We start from the raw sequence: 13284 nt of genomic DNA on the forward strand, positions 1-13284 counted from the left end.
CAAGAGAAATCTCAATCAATACCAATCAGCAGAGACGGAGAGGTAGGTATATGTTAGGAGATAACATAGGAACAGGCTAATTACTGCTAACTTACATGCTAGTTAACAATTAAATAGACACAGGCTAATTACTTATAACTAACATGCTAGTTAACATTAACATAGGCACATGCTAATTACCACTAACTAACATGCTAGTTAACATTAACATAGGCACAGGCTAAATACTGCTAACTAGCATGCTAGTTGACATTAACATTAACATAGGAACAAGCTAATTACTGCTGACTAACATGCTAGGTAACATTAACATAGGAACAGGGTAATTACTGCTGACTAACATGCTAGGTAACATTAACATAGGAACAGGGTAATTACTGCTGACTAAAATGCCAGTTAACATCAACATAGGCACAAGTTAATTACTGCTAACTAACATGCTAGTTAACATTAACATAGGCACAGGCTAATTACTGCTAACTAATATGTGGTGTGTCAATAAACTATCACATTTGAGTACTGTCCCAGCTTCATTTATGAATAATGACTTTTAGGATGCAGCAAATAACCTTCAAAGCTTTCTAAGTGTTTTTATAAGATACTTTTTTGGGCTCTGCCTTTATTACATAGGACAGCTAGGTGAGAAAGGGAAGACATGCGGGAACTCATCACAGGTTGGATTCGAACCCCGGACATCTGCGGCAGAAACCTCTCAGTATATGTGTGCCTGCTCTACCACTGATCCAACCTGGACAACTATTCAAGTGAGTTGAGCACGTCCAGTCCTTTTTGTTGTGCATGTGTAATTCAGATTTGCAGAGGAATGTTTTCAGAGCGACAGAAACACACCAATTTCCTATTTGCGAGTGGGTTATTGAAGTTACAAGCATGAGGCATCAGTTAACACGTGCATCTTGGGAAAATAAAGGAAAGGTGGGAAGTACACTGCCGCCAGTAATATTAAGAAACTGTCTATTTACAGTAAAATACCTTGAACTTTAAAAACAGTATGCTTACTTTAAATAAATACCCTGGAAATCCAGAGTTCTCGCAAGAGCACAATTTGAATTCGCTCAGCGAGTTACTCTGGCATCGAGTAATGCTGCCTATTAACTATGGCCTTGTAGCCAAGCTGAATAATCTTCCATTAACAATAGGAATATGGTTTTCCCAATCATACAATAACCAAGTCTGAACGCAGTCTTGGAGCCTTATTTTTCTTACAGCAAGCCTAATAAAGTCAGATACCTTTCTGTCATCAGTGCATTCAATTAACCTCATTCTACTTTCTCTGACCCTAAAAAAGTGTCTATGTGTTTCATAAAAAAGTGAAAAATGCTGCAAAAACTGTAATTATGGTGTCTGATTAGTCTTTGTTACCGTCCTGTGTCAGATATACGAGCCGATGAGTCCCTCATGTTCTCATGGCCTTTTGATTAGTCACTGTTCACAGGATTAGTCAGCAAAAAAACAATTCTTAAAGAAATAATAACCATGTGTGTTCGTACCATGTATTAAAACTAGACATTGTTTTCAATGTTATAGCTGGAGAGATAATAGTCCAAGCATGTTAGTGACTGCTGTTTGTTTCTGTTTTTTTGGATTAGGTTCGGCTTCATAAAAAAGCTCTGACTAATGTCTTTGATGAAGGACATGTTCACTTCTTTGTTGTACACAGGAAGTACGCTCCCGGAGGATATGCAGCTGTTGAACTGTAAACCCTTAGGTAGAATTAGGTCAGTCCTCCACTTTGGTCCACAGCTGAAATATCAGAAGGACATTCATGATCCCTTCAGGATGAATTGGATTCATTTGGACGCTCCCTTCACTTCTTGTTCCACACGCCAGTTAAACGTATGTCCCAAAAAGTGCAGTCAATCAATCAGAGGTCCATCTCCCATTCCCTTTAAAACCCGGGCGCGTTTGGACCTTGGTGCATTTCTATTATGATGGAGGATTTGCATTGTAATACTTTTATTTGTAAAAAAAAAAAATAGTTTTCTGTGTGTGTGTGTGTGTGTGTGTGTGTGTGTCTGTGTGTGTGTGTGTGTGTAAAACAAACATAGTGGCACACGCTGTGCATAAGCCTAGGAGCATTTTACTTATTACTGCATTATTGACTTCAGACCAGGTTTTTGTTGGTCAATGGCGAGATCACTTCCTGCTGCCACAAGATAGCAATACGCCCAGAATGCACCTGAACACACCTCCCCGTAAGACCAACACGGCCATGGGCACACACATGGGTGCATTTGCTATTTAAGCGACATGGGCGCTGGACGGTCTTAAAATAGCAAAGAAACTTGTGTCAGGTGCAAGATAGGGTCCCAAGAGTCCCAACCCATGGCGTCAAAAAGTGACACCAAAGGCCCCTGACCAGGCGTTACTTTTTGACGTGATGGGAGTGAGAATGAGTTTGCAGTGTGGGACCAAGGCAACTAAATGTGTTTGCTTGTTTCAGTCTAATTGAGGATAAGTTGTGTGTTTTGCCCTCCCACGAAGACGGCAGCTCAACTGTGGTCCTGCCAGTTGTTTTCCTCTCATGACAGCGTCTGGACCTCTGACCCACCAGCCTCCTACACTGTACTTTAACGCAGCAGCCTCTGACAAACCTTGGTTCCTATTTATACCTCACAGTCACCCAGCTGAACATCACCCGCTCATTAAACCAGCTCCTGTGGCAACGCAGCCTGCTTGTTAGCAATTTGTTATCAGGCAGTGAGCTGCACATGAACTCGGACGCACCTTTCATCTTGTTTTGCAAATCATAATCGCAATTATGCAAATCATTGTGATATGACATAGAGAGTCCAGTGTTGAAGGCAGTCTGACTCAGAGTGACTTCTAGGCTTTTGTTGACCACCTCCCATAATCTAGAATCTGAATCAACAACAACAAGCAAAATTACGTGTCCTAAATTCCCCAAAACGTAAGCCAAGTTTTCAGGTCCTATCCCCCAACCAATGGGCTATCTAAACCTATATGGTTAAAGGCTATATGGTCGGAACAATAGGACCTATTAACGGAGAGAAATAGAAATAAATAGACATAAATAGACATTGTAATTCCCCATACTGTCATCAAAACAAGTATACAGTATCAGCTAGTGCTAGCTAACGTCAACGTAGCCTAGCTGGAAGGGGTTAGTTGTGACTTTGCCTGGAAAGCTGCCAAGTTGTGAGTCGTAACTTACGGGCTAAAAACTGTCTGTTCCACCTCTCATTCCTCCTGCTCTGGCGTTCCCCTCTCATTTCCCCCCCCTGCTCTGGTGTTTCCCCCCTCTCATTTCCCCCCCCTGCTCTGGTGTTTCCCCCTTCTCATTCCCCCCCCCTGCTCTGGTGTTTCCCCCCTCTCATTCCTCCTGCTCTTGCGTTCCCCTCTCATTCCCCCTGCTCTGGCGTTCCTCTCTCATTCCCCCTGCTCTGGCGTTTCCCCCTCTCATTCCCCCTGCTCTGGCGTTCCCCTCTCATTCCCCCTGCTCTGGTGTTTCCCCTCTCATTCCCCCTGCTCTGGCGTTCCCCTCTCATTCCCCTGGCTCTGGTGTTCCCCCTCTCATTCCCCCTGCTCTGGTGTTTCCCTCTCATTTCCTCTAATAGTGTCACCATGGCAACTACGAGCAGCAGGCGGAGTCTCCATGCTGCCTCCTGTCTATGCCCAGTATACCAGGATGATGATGAGATATTGGTTTGGCGTGTTGGTTTAAACAGAGATTAGTTCTTCTACTGGAGATAAAAACAAAACTCAAATAATCACCAATAAAAGATCAAAACTCGGTGCACCAAGATCACTTTTGGCTCAAAACTCTTTTTAAAACCCCAAAATGTAGCGATGTTAATGTAGTTTTTTAGCTCCGAGTTTTTCCCGCTGACGCCGGAGAGATTAACTCAGCCTGTGAGCTTCTGTTCTTCAGCCAGCGAAAGACACAAAGTAAAAGTATGAGGAGTATGATGGACTCCCTTCTCCCACTCCATTCCTTGCACGACAAACATCCCACACACGTCACTGCTCGTCAGTATCAGAGCTGAGCGTTTCATGAGAAGAACTTAGAGGTTTGCCTGAGCGCCAGAAAGAAAGGTCACGGTGATGAGTAACAAAGTGGTCGGAGACAAAAGACATCTCCCGTCTTTGGTCTTAATGTGGCAAACAACACAAACAGAGAGTAGGCACTCACTCAGGTGGCTGTAATCATGGCTGACATCTTCAATGCCTATTTGCAACTTTTGAAGGTCACTTCCAACTGAGTTCTTTTTGTAGGATTGTAAAACTTCTTCCACCACTGGCTTTATGTTTTGTGGTTGCACTGACCCTTTATGTAAAGCAGCAGACCCCACAGTTGCACCCTTGAACAAGACAATTAAGTTATGTTGCCTGGCAACAGTGTGGTTATCACGGCATTGTTGAGAAACAGTGAATGTGCCTCCTCTTGATAAATGGACGTTGAATAAAAACCAACGGGGAAGCGGAGAATTTGTTTTCATGTTCTGTATTTATTTGGATGAGCTTTCAATCCATCATCCTGCTATGTGACTAACGGAGCATGCTGGGAAACGTTTTCGCCAGCGGCCGTCCTTTTCCAAACCCTGAAGTTTTGATGACTCACACTTGGGCCAACATTAGAAATAAAATAAATAAAAAGCTTCTGGAAAATGAAAACTGGTGTTGGTAAGTGATGAAACGAACGTGTTTCTGAGCTCCTGAGGAGAGGAAAAAGAACACAGTGCGGTGCTGCTAAGCCTTCAGGGCATCACAAATCTTTCAATCTGATCCAAAAAGTAACCAAAATATTCTATTTGGACGAACCTCGGCTCTTTTTTTCTCCGCGGGAGACACAAAACAAACCGACTTGATCCCCGTCAGATTTCAGTTTCACCCGCTGCTCCTGTCAGAGATGTTGGTGTGCTGTCTTAGTGTTTCCATGCGACATGAAAAACTCCATTATTTTGGTAGGTATGGTCATCATTACTTTTGGTTTTGATAATTTATGACTCACCGACTTTATTTACTCAGACCTGGCAACACGGATGGCCAGACGCCTTTTAAAGAAACCGGTTTAAACCATATCCAGCGAGCACTGGGAGATCTGTCTATCTGTATAGATGTATACAGTATATTACCTTTTATTTAGTGTTGTTGATTCTAACTCATAGAAGCAAAAATGGATACAAAGGCCATTTCAGTATAGATTTCCCATTGTCCATCCATCCATCTTCATCAGGTATCGGGTCGCGGGGGCAGCAGCTCCAGTAGGGGACCCCAAACTTCCCTTTCCCGAGCCACATCAACCAGCTCCGACTGGGGGATCCCGAGGCGTTCCCAGGCCAGGTTGGAGATATAATCTCTCCACCTTGTCCTGGGTCTTCCCCGAGGCCTCCTCCCAGCTGGACGTGCCTGGAACACCTCCCTAGGGAGGTGCCCAGGAGGCATCCTCACCAGATGCCCGAACCACCTCCACTGGCTCCTTTCCCATTGTGGGATTCTGAATGACCTGTCAGCCCTCCAGCTCTCTAATATGTGCTGTTTTTGCTGGACTCACAGCGGCCATGAGAATGACTTGTGTACTTGTACATGGTCCCTTTCCTTTTTGGATGTCATATATATGGAGCCCTGTATTTGTCGCATCTCCGTCCTTCCCGTAGTTCCTCTCCTTGTTTTGGTGTGGAAACATTTGATCGCAAGGAAGAATTATGGAAAATGTGCACTGTGCCTGTTTTGGTGTGTGTAGTGCACTTTTTTGCACTTTCTTATTTGTTTAAACAAAACTGATCACAAACAAAAAAAATCTACGATTTCTATGCTATTTGTTTTAAAATGAACACAAGGCAATTTGAAAATGAAAGGATCCTTTTTTTTCCAGAAATACATTGTGTTATTCTATTCCTTTATATTTCTAAGCCGGTCTTCAATGCAGTATTCTGATAAAATGAGTCGTGATTGGTTGCGTTTGAAGCAGGTCGTTTTACATCCAATCACAGTAAGGATGGGTTTAGTGACATCCCTGCAGCGTTGATCTTGACCGGCATCTGAGTCCTCTTTATCTGTGGCAGAGAAAAGATACACATGCACACACACACACTCAGTGAGCTCCATTCACACGCAAAGGTGCCACTTTATCCCTCTTTGTCCCCACTTCCTCAGATGGGGACTTTACTGTGTGCGTGGGTGCGTCCATGCGCAGCAGTAATAACACTCTGGGGCTGGCGGAGTTTGGCCCAGGGACTGGTCCTCCGAAACCCACACACAGTGACTCGATTCGTCTGGCCGCTTAGCTCATCTGGGGTTGATTAACATCACCCCTTCCCTACAAACACAACACACACACACACACACACACAACAACGTGACGGCGGCAATGAACTCGATCACCCTTCAAAATAAAACCAGTCTCTCTTCTTTCTCTGTTCTCAAATTTTACTGGTGGACACTTTTCCAGGACTTTTCAGGATGGGCCTCAAAAGTCAGGGGTACCCAAATAGATCCCTTTTACACCCTCATCAACGCTGATTTGATCATATTTGGACCCTAATGTGCATACAGTAATTAGTTTCCTCTTCCAACTCATGCAAACCCACAAAGGTGCATTCACGTGCTGGCTGGGCAAACCGTGGCTGTAGCTGAATCCCAAGTTCTCTTATTCGACATGTCATCGCTCCTCGCTTGAACCGGAAGTTCTGTCCCTCTTTTCGTTGAAATCTGTTATTCTTCCCGCGACGAGCGAGGGATCTCTGGCGCAAAATGTTCTCACTCCCATCAAACAACGACGCTTGGCCAGGTGCCTTTGGCGTTTGTTATTGAAGCAAAAAATCTCATTTTGTTCCTTTATTGTCCTTTTGTGAATATGGCTTCTATTATTTTTTTAAGCAGCCACAGTGGATTTTGTGAATGATTGTAAAACAAATGAGTTGTTGGCATGGCCGGCAGTTTGGTTTGAAATATGCTGGGGACAGAGACGCATTCTTTTTTTTTTTTCTCTTTCGCGCAGGTCATGTTTCTTTATTACATGCAAGATCTTTTTTTTTCAAACTAATAGCAAGAAATAGAAATTTGAGAGTTAAAAAAACTATTTTGAGAGAGATTTTTTGCTATCAGTGTGATTTTTAACAGTAGTAATGGCCTATGGTGTAGAAAAATCCTGAAATCATTATTTTCATTTTCTTCAAATTAGCTGATCTAGTCTTTCCACGTAGCCCCTCAGCAACAGCGGAAGTAACCCCCGGGGTACACGTATACATGTACAGTAAGTATGATAAAAAGCTGGGAAAGTGATGGAAAACAGGAAGAGTCCCGCTGCAAAAGAGCAGACCCTACAGCCAAGCTTGAGTTTTTTTTACTCAAATATAAGTTGCTTGTTAAAATGGGTTAGATTTTCACATTCCAGTAAAGAGGTTGTGGGACTGCCGGGTGGGAAACTCGACGCCGCCAAAACCTCTCCTCCTCTGGAAAGAGACGAGGAATGACCCAGTTCTCCGGGGACATTCACAGTGTACATTACATCTCTGATTTCTGTCCTCAAAACGATTAGAGCTCATTGTTTCCTCGGCTGACGCAGTGCTGTTAACGCAGCAGATGAGTGACGTCCCAGGTGATATTCCCCACCTCGGCGGAGCCTCTATGCTTCCTCCGCGGTCTGTTAATGGACAATGTCATATTCAGTGGTGAAAGCGTATTGTGTGTGTATATGTATATGATACTTTATATCAGTAAAAGTACTCTGTTGGATTACAAATGTTCCATAACCCTCCTGCTGTCCTCGGGGTCATATTTGACCCACTTTCAAAAAGTTTCAAAATCAGAAATTATTCTGTGTGTGTGTGTGTGTGTGTGTGTGTGTGTGTGTGTGTGTGTGTGTGTGTGTGTGTGTGTGTGTGTGTAATCCGAGGTTCGACTATGTGCCAATCCCTCCTCTCCAGCACCTTGGAGTAGACTTTACCAGGGAGGCTGAAAGTGTGATACCCCTGTAATTGGCACATGCTCTCTGGTCCACCTTCTTGAAGAGGGGAACCACCACCCCGGTCTGCCACTCCTGAGGCGCGGTCCCTGGACGGATCTCCTCAATCCCTGGGGGTTTGCCACTGTGGAGTTGTTTGACTAACTCAGCGACCTCCACCAGGGAAATTGACAACAATCTCCCGTCATCCTCCAGCTCCGCCTCCACCACAGAGGACGTGTCAGCTGGATTTAGAAGTTCCTCAAAGTCCTCTTTCCACGCCCTATTACCTCCTCAGTTGAGGTCAACAGGATCCCATCCTTACCGTACACACCTTGCATGGTGCCCTGCTTCCCCCTCCCGAGGGGGCGAATGGTTTTCTCCATCTTCTCCCACACCCGCTGCTTTGCCTCTGTCAGAGGCTGCAGCCCTTCGGGCCCTTTGGTACCTTGCAACTGCCTCCGGATCCCTCCAGGGTTTTTTATTTGACTGAAATTGACTTGCCAAGAGAAAACACTCAATTCGTTTTAACTTTGCACGCTAAGTTAGTTATTTACTGTATTGTCTCCGTAGCAACCTGAATGGTTGGTTATTTTTGCCCACTCAGCTGTTATAAGGCTGCCGTGATGTGTGCATATTTGTGTGTGTGTGTGTGTGTGTGTGTGTGTGTGTGTGTATATGTGTCTCTTAACACATCCAGGGTGTGTGTGTGTGTATGAAAGGCAGTTAATTAACAGGCACCACACGGTTTTAATTTGTGGGTTTTATTAGCCCCCCCCCCCACACACACACACACACACACACACACACACACACACACACACACAGAGACGAACAATGTTTACCAGGCCACTCAGGCAGAAACGTGAGTCCTGTTCCTGTAACAAACAGGATTACATAACACCTCACTCTAAGAATAAAATAATGAAAGAACAGTAGCTACAGAACATTTTCTGTTAGGCCTATTATTTAAAATGATTTTATAGAACTTATAAAACCTAGAAAGAAACTTAAAAATGTCAACAAAAATGACAGAGGGGGAAACACCAGAGCAGGGAGAATGAGAGGGGGGAACGCCAGAGCAGGGGGAATGAGAAGGGGAAACGCCAGAGCAGGGGGAATGAGAGGGGGGAACGCCAGAGTAGGGGGAATGAGAAGGAAACGCCAGAGCAGGGGGAATGACACAGCATTATGCAATTCATTACCATTTCTCTAGTATATATTAAATCGTTGTTTCATGTCTTCGTGCCTCTCAATTGCCCCTCAGGGGACAAATTAAGTTATTTGTTTCAAAGTGTTCCCCCATTTCAGGGGTCTTTTGAGCCAAGGCCTCCCTAGCTGAGAGAGAGAAAGATCATAGACCCCCTACTACATATTTTATAAATTTAAGTTGCATATTTAACGGGACCTTCAATAAACACCTGAAGCCTTTAAAACCTTTTGAGAGCCTGGAAAACTGAACTATAAAAACAGTTGTTGGGACGAATCTATAAATGTTTTTAATGTTAAACACACATGTGACGGTGAATCTTCAGGATGAACAGTTTCTGTGGATGGTTACCTTAGTGACAGTGAGCCTGTCATAAATAGGGTGTTTTCACCAATTAGGCTGATTTATATTTGCCAATAATATGTTGGCTTCATGTTAAGACATTTTAAGTTTTGAAAAAGCGTTCAAAAGTTGCAAAGAAACTCCCTTCATTAATGTTGCCAGAGAATGTCTAGTACTGATAGGTTGCCTAATAACAAACTCTGTATTGGTCCAACTCCTCTCTCTGCAGGCCACTGATGGCATTACAGCCACACATCTTTACACCCCACACACACACACAGTTTAGGTACTTGTTTGTTACTGTATTTTTATTTAATGGTACTTTCTACTCTTTCCTATTTATTTAAGAGCTGTAGTTACCTTTCAAATTAAGCTTACATATAAATACTTTTCAATATGAAATAACAGTGTAACAATGACAGTATAGCCACTTTGTTTCTAATACTTTTGCAGATTTGAACACTTCATCAACTACTGGATAAAACTAGTAACAAAAAAATTAAATCAAAACACACTGACAAGATTCGTGTCTCAGTTCTATCAGATTAAAATGATGTGTTTTAAGTTTTAAGTTTCAAGTTTTCTGTTTCACAAGTTAAAGTTTAACATTAAAGGGTAACTTCAGTTTTTTACAACCTGGACCTTATTTCCCTATGTCTGTGTCTCTAAGGGACTGATGGGAACAATGATCTTTGGTCCAGTCTTCAGCGAGATCGCTGCATTCGACAGTGAGCGAAATAAGCTGCATCGTAAGTTATTGGGCAATTACACACCTTCAATTAACGCCCACAAAAGTGCTCGTTTTGCCACTGACAGGCTCAGATTATTATTCTAAGTGTCTGACAATATTATTGGAAGGATTTCATTCTGTTAAATGGTAAGATCCTTTTTTTAAACATAAAAACATCCGTGAAATTGCGTTTGTTAAACCCACCAAACTCCATGTAAATAAACAGTATTTTCTCATCGTAAGACACAAAGTCAACAGAAAAAAAACAACTCTTAAAATACGTTTTGGGTCGTCTTTTCACTTCTCCAACCCTCACAACTCTCGTTTTGGTTGAAATCAACACATAGTTAACAGATTTACATGGGAAAATATGTTGGCTCCATACATGCTAAAAGTATTGTTTTTTTAAATGGAGTCTGGTGGGTTTAGCTCTAACAGAATACAGAATACTTCCTCCTCAGTGTCCAGGTAATTAATCATTAAGTTCTGTGTCTACTGTGAGCCAAATCTTACTCAGAGTTTGAAAATACATTTTCATAAAAAGAAAAAAATATATTAGAAAAAAAATTAAATAAATCAGGAGCAGGACACTAAGGAGGTGTTTATGTCTTTTCAATGTCCACTCTGTTTAACATCATGAATTATACACTGTAAAAATACACAAAACACATTAGTTTTTGTCCAAAAATTTATAATTAGTTGTAAAGACTTAGCATGGTTAGAAAAACTTGATATTAGTTCTTATAAATACTCGGGAATTAGTTGTAGGTACAAATTATTATTGTAACATTGGCCACACAATCCAGAAAGAGGGGTATTATGTTTTATGTATGTTTGAAGTGTGTATGTATGTTTTTTCTGTTTTATTGAATTACCCCCTCAAAAATTGCCCCTTCAAATGCGCAAAACGTTTTTTTCCATGGATTTGTTTCTCTGGATCTGGACACTAGGTAGAGTTTAAATTCATTATAATTGCTAAAATCACAAAACAGAAATGAGTGTAACCTTTATTAGAATGGTCAATAAGTAAAAGAAGACATTTTAAGAAGTAAACACAGATTTGAAACATTACAATTCAGTTGATAGATTTAGAAAATAATGAATTATTGCAACTAAGTATCGAATTTCTTCCTTTCTTTTACCTCTCTTTGGTGTTTTGAAGCTCTAAAAAAGCCTTTCCACCTTCTAATCTAGTAGTTCTTCAGTCTATTTAATACAAAACGTTAAGAAGAAACTCTAAGAGTAAAACAATGCAGACACAAACATGGGCTTGGGTTGAATTCAGGTTGACAAATGATCAAACAAGCACATTGTTATTCCTCACAGCTGATTCATAACAGTGTGTTATGTAAGTCTGAGTTAGAAATGTTCCGATCACCATTGTCGTAAAAGTCTCAGATATGGCCCTAAAATGCTTGTATGAGTATCAGAAAGTACTGGAACAAGTTAAGGTATTGGATTTGATATCGGGAAGGAAAAAAATAGTATTTGACCATCTTAAGTCTCTAAGAATATGACAAAAACCAGGGTGGAAAACAACCAGCAGCCTGTTAATGTTGACCAGCGTCTGGCAGTTTGTCCCGTTGAAAAGTCTTTTAGTTTTTAACAGGACCAGATTCAGGACACGTGGGCCAGATAGTACGCCTTCGGAATAATGTGAGACAAAAGCTCTGACCTCAACATACTTAAATTAATTTAGTTATTCTCTGCGGCGATTCCAGGATTTTTAAAGTGGGGTGGCACAGAGGGGGACATTTATCAGAAAACAGCATAGAAAATACACACACATCACATTCATTTTTAGTTTCTTTTCATTTTAAACTAATTGCATATCTAAATACAACACACATTTTCTACACTAGTCTGTGGTCTAGTTCTCAGTCTGCCACTTTAAAAAAAATTCCAAGATTCCAATGCTGGTTCCATGGTAACAGAGTTTTGGATAGATGGAAACATTAATTGGTCATGTAACAAGGATTGGGAAGATTGGCAGAACAGGCCACCAAGTGATAGTACTCTGAGCCAATGGAAATGGTACTGGTCAGATTGACAGCACCCTAGCCCAATGGTTTGCCCCTGGGCTATAGTCAAGACCACCTTTGTCGAGTCCAAGACAAGTCCATTTTACCTTTGGGGTCTAGAACCACAACAGGATTACATGCTTTGACGTACAAAAAACTTTCTCATACTGCCCATTGCTGCAGCTCATCTGTCTGAAACACTCTGTTGGAGCTCATGGCCCCGCCTGCCTGAAAAGCCCAGTCTACTCTGATTGGTCAGTTGGCCCACTCCGTTCTGATTGGTCAGCCAGATTCAAACCAGCCAATGGTCGGGCTGTGCTTGCTCAGGCAGCACCAATGAGCAACACATCTGACAAACTGGGCTGGCTTTCTCAATCACTGACATCGCTAATTGAGAACATTCAAACAGGAAGTTGGGTGTTTCAGGCAAAGTGCTGTGGTAGAGAAAGCTCTATTATGAGTGAATTGTTTTTTTCTTTACTTTATACACCTATTACGCACAAATCCCTATACAACACACAGAAAGATGGGAAAAAATGAAAAAAAGCATAATCGTGTCTCTTTAAAAGATCAATTTCAGGATTTTATTACCCAGATTTTATTGACCCAGATTAGCGCGAGGCAATATCAAAAGCAAGTTAAGTTTGATGATTGATTTGATAGATTTTTCCAACTAACTTACTTTTACTACTTTTACTTCCTATCATCTGTCTTGATTTCTTTCTTTAAAAGAAGAAAAGAAAAAGAACTTAGGCCGTGTTTTGAATTTGGTTTCAAATGAGAAAACAAATTGAACACAGACTTTTTCATTCTTCAACCCCAAAAAGGAATTAACATAAAAGGAATTGCCAAAAACCAAACAGAAAACAGGCTGCTTTTGATTGCTTTTTAGCTGTGTTTTTTCTCTGACACCAGAAACGTTTTTTTGTCTGTTTTTGCAATTTGGAATATACGGAAGAGGATTAGGGCCACTGGTTAAAAATGTATTTGAGTTCTGATTTTATTCTCAGAATTCTGACTTTATTCTCTGACTTTAATCCCAAAATTCTGACTTTAA

The 13284-nt window shown here is 41.6% G+C and overlaps 1 long non-coding RNA gene across 1 annotated transcript; it reads left to right on the forward strand.

The window, feature by feature from the left end:
- Positions 1–1865: 1865 nt before the first annotated feature.
- On the forward strand, positions 1866–8638 carry LOC117939567. The gene is made up of 3 exons (XR_004655617.1): positions 1866–1965; positions 8026–8030; positions 8625–8638. It is a non-coding gene; the product is annotated as an uncharacterized LOC117939567 (long non-coding RNA).
- Positions 8639–13284: the final 4646 nt, after the last annotated feature.

Source organism: Etheostoma cragini, chromosome 24 (assembly GCF_013103735.1).
Source record: "Etheostoma cragini isolate CJK2018 chromosome 24, CSU_Ecrag_1.0, whole genome shotgun sequence".
In the NCBI taxonomy this organism is placed as follows: domain Eukaryota; kingdom Metazoa; phylum Chordata; class Actinopteri; order Perciformes; family Percidae; genus Etheostoma; species Etheostoma cragini.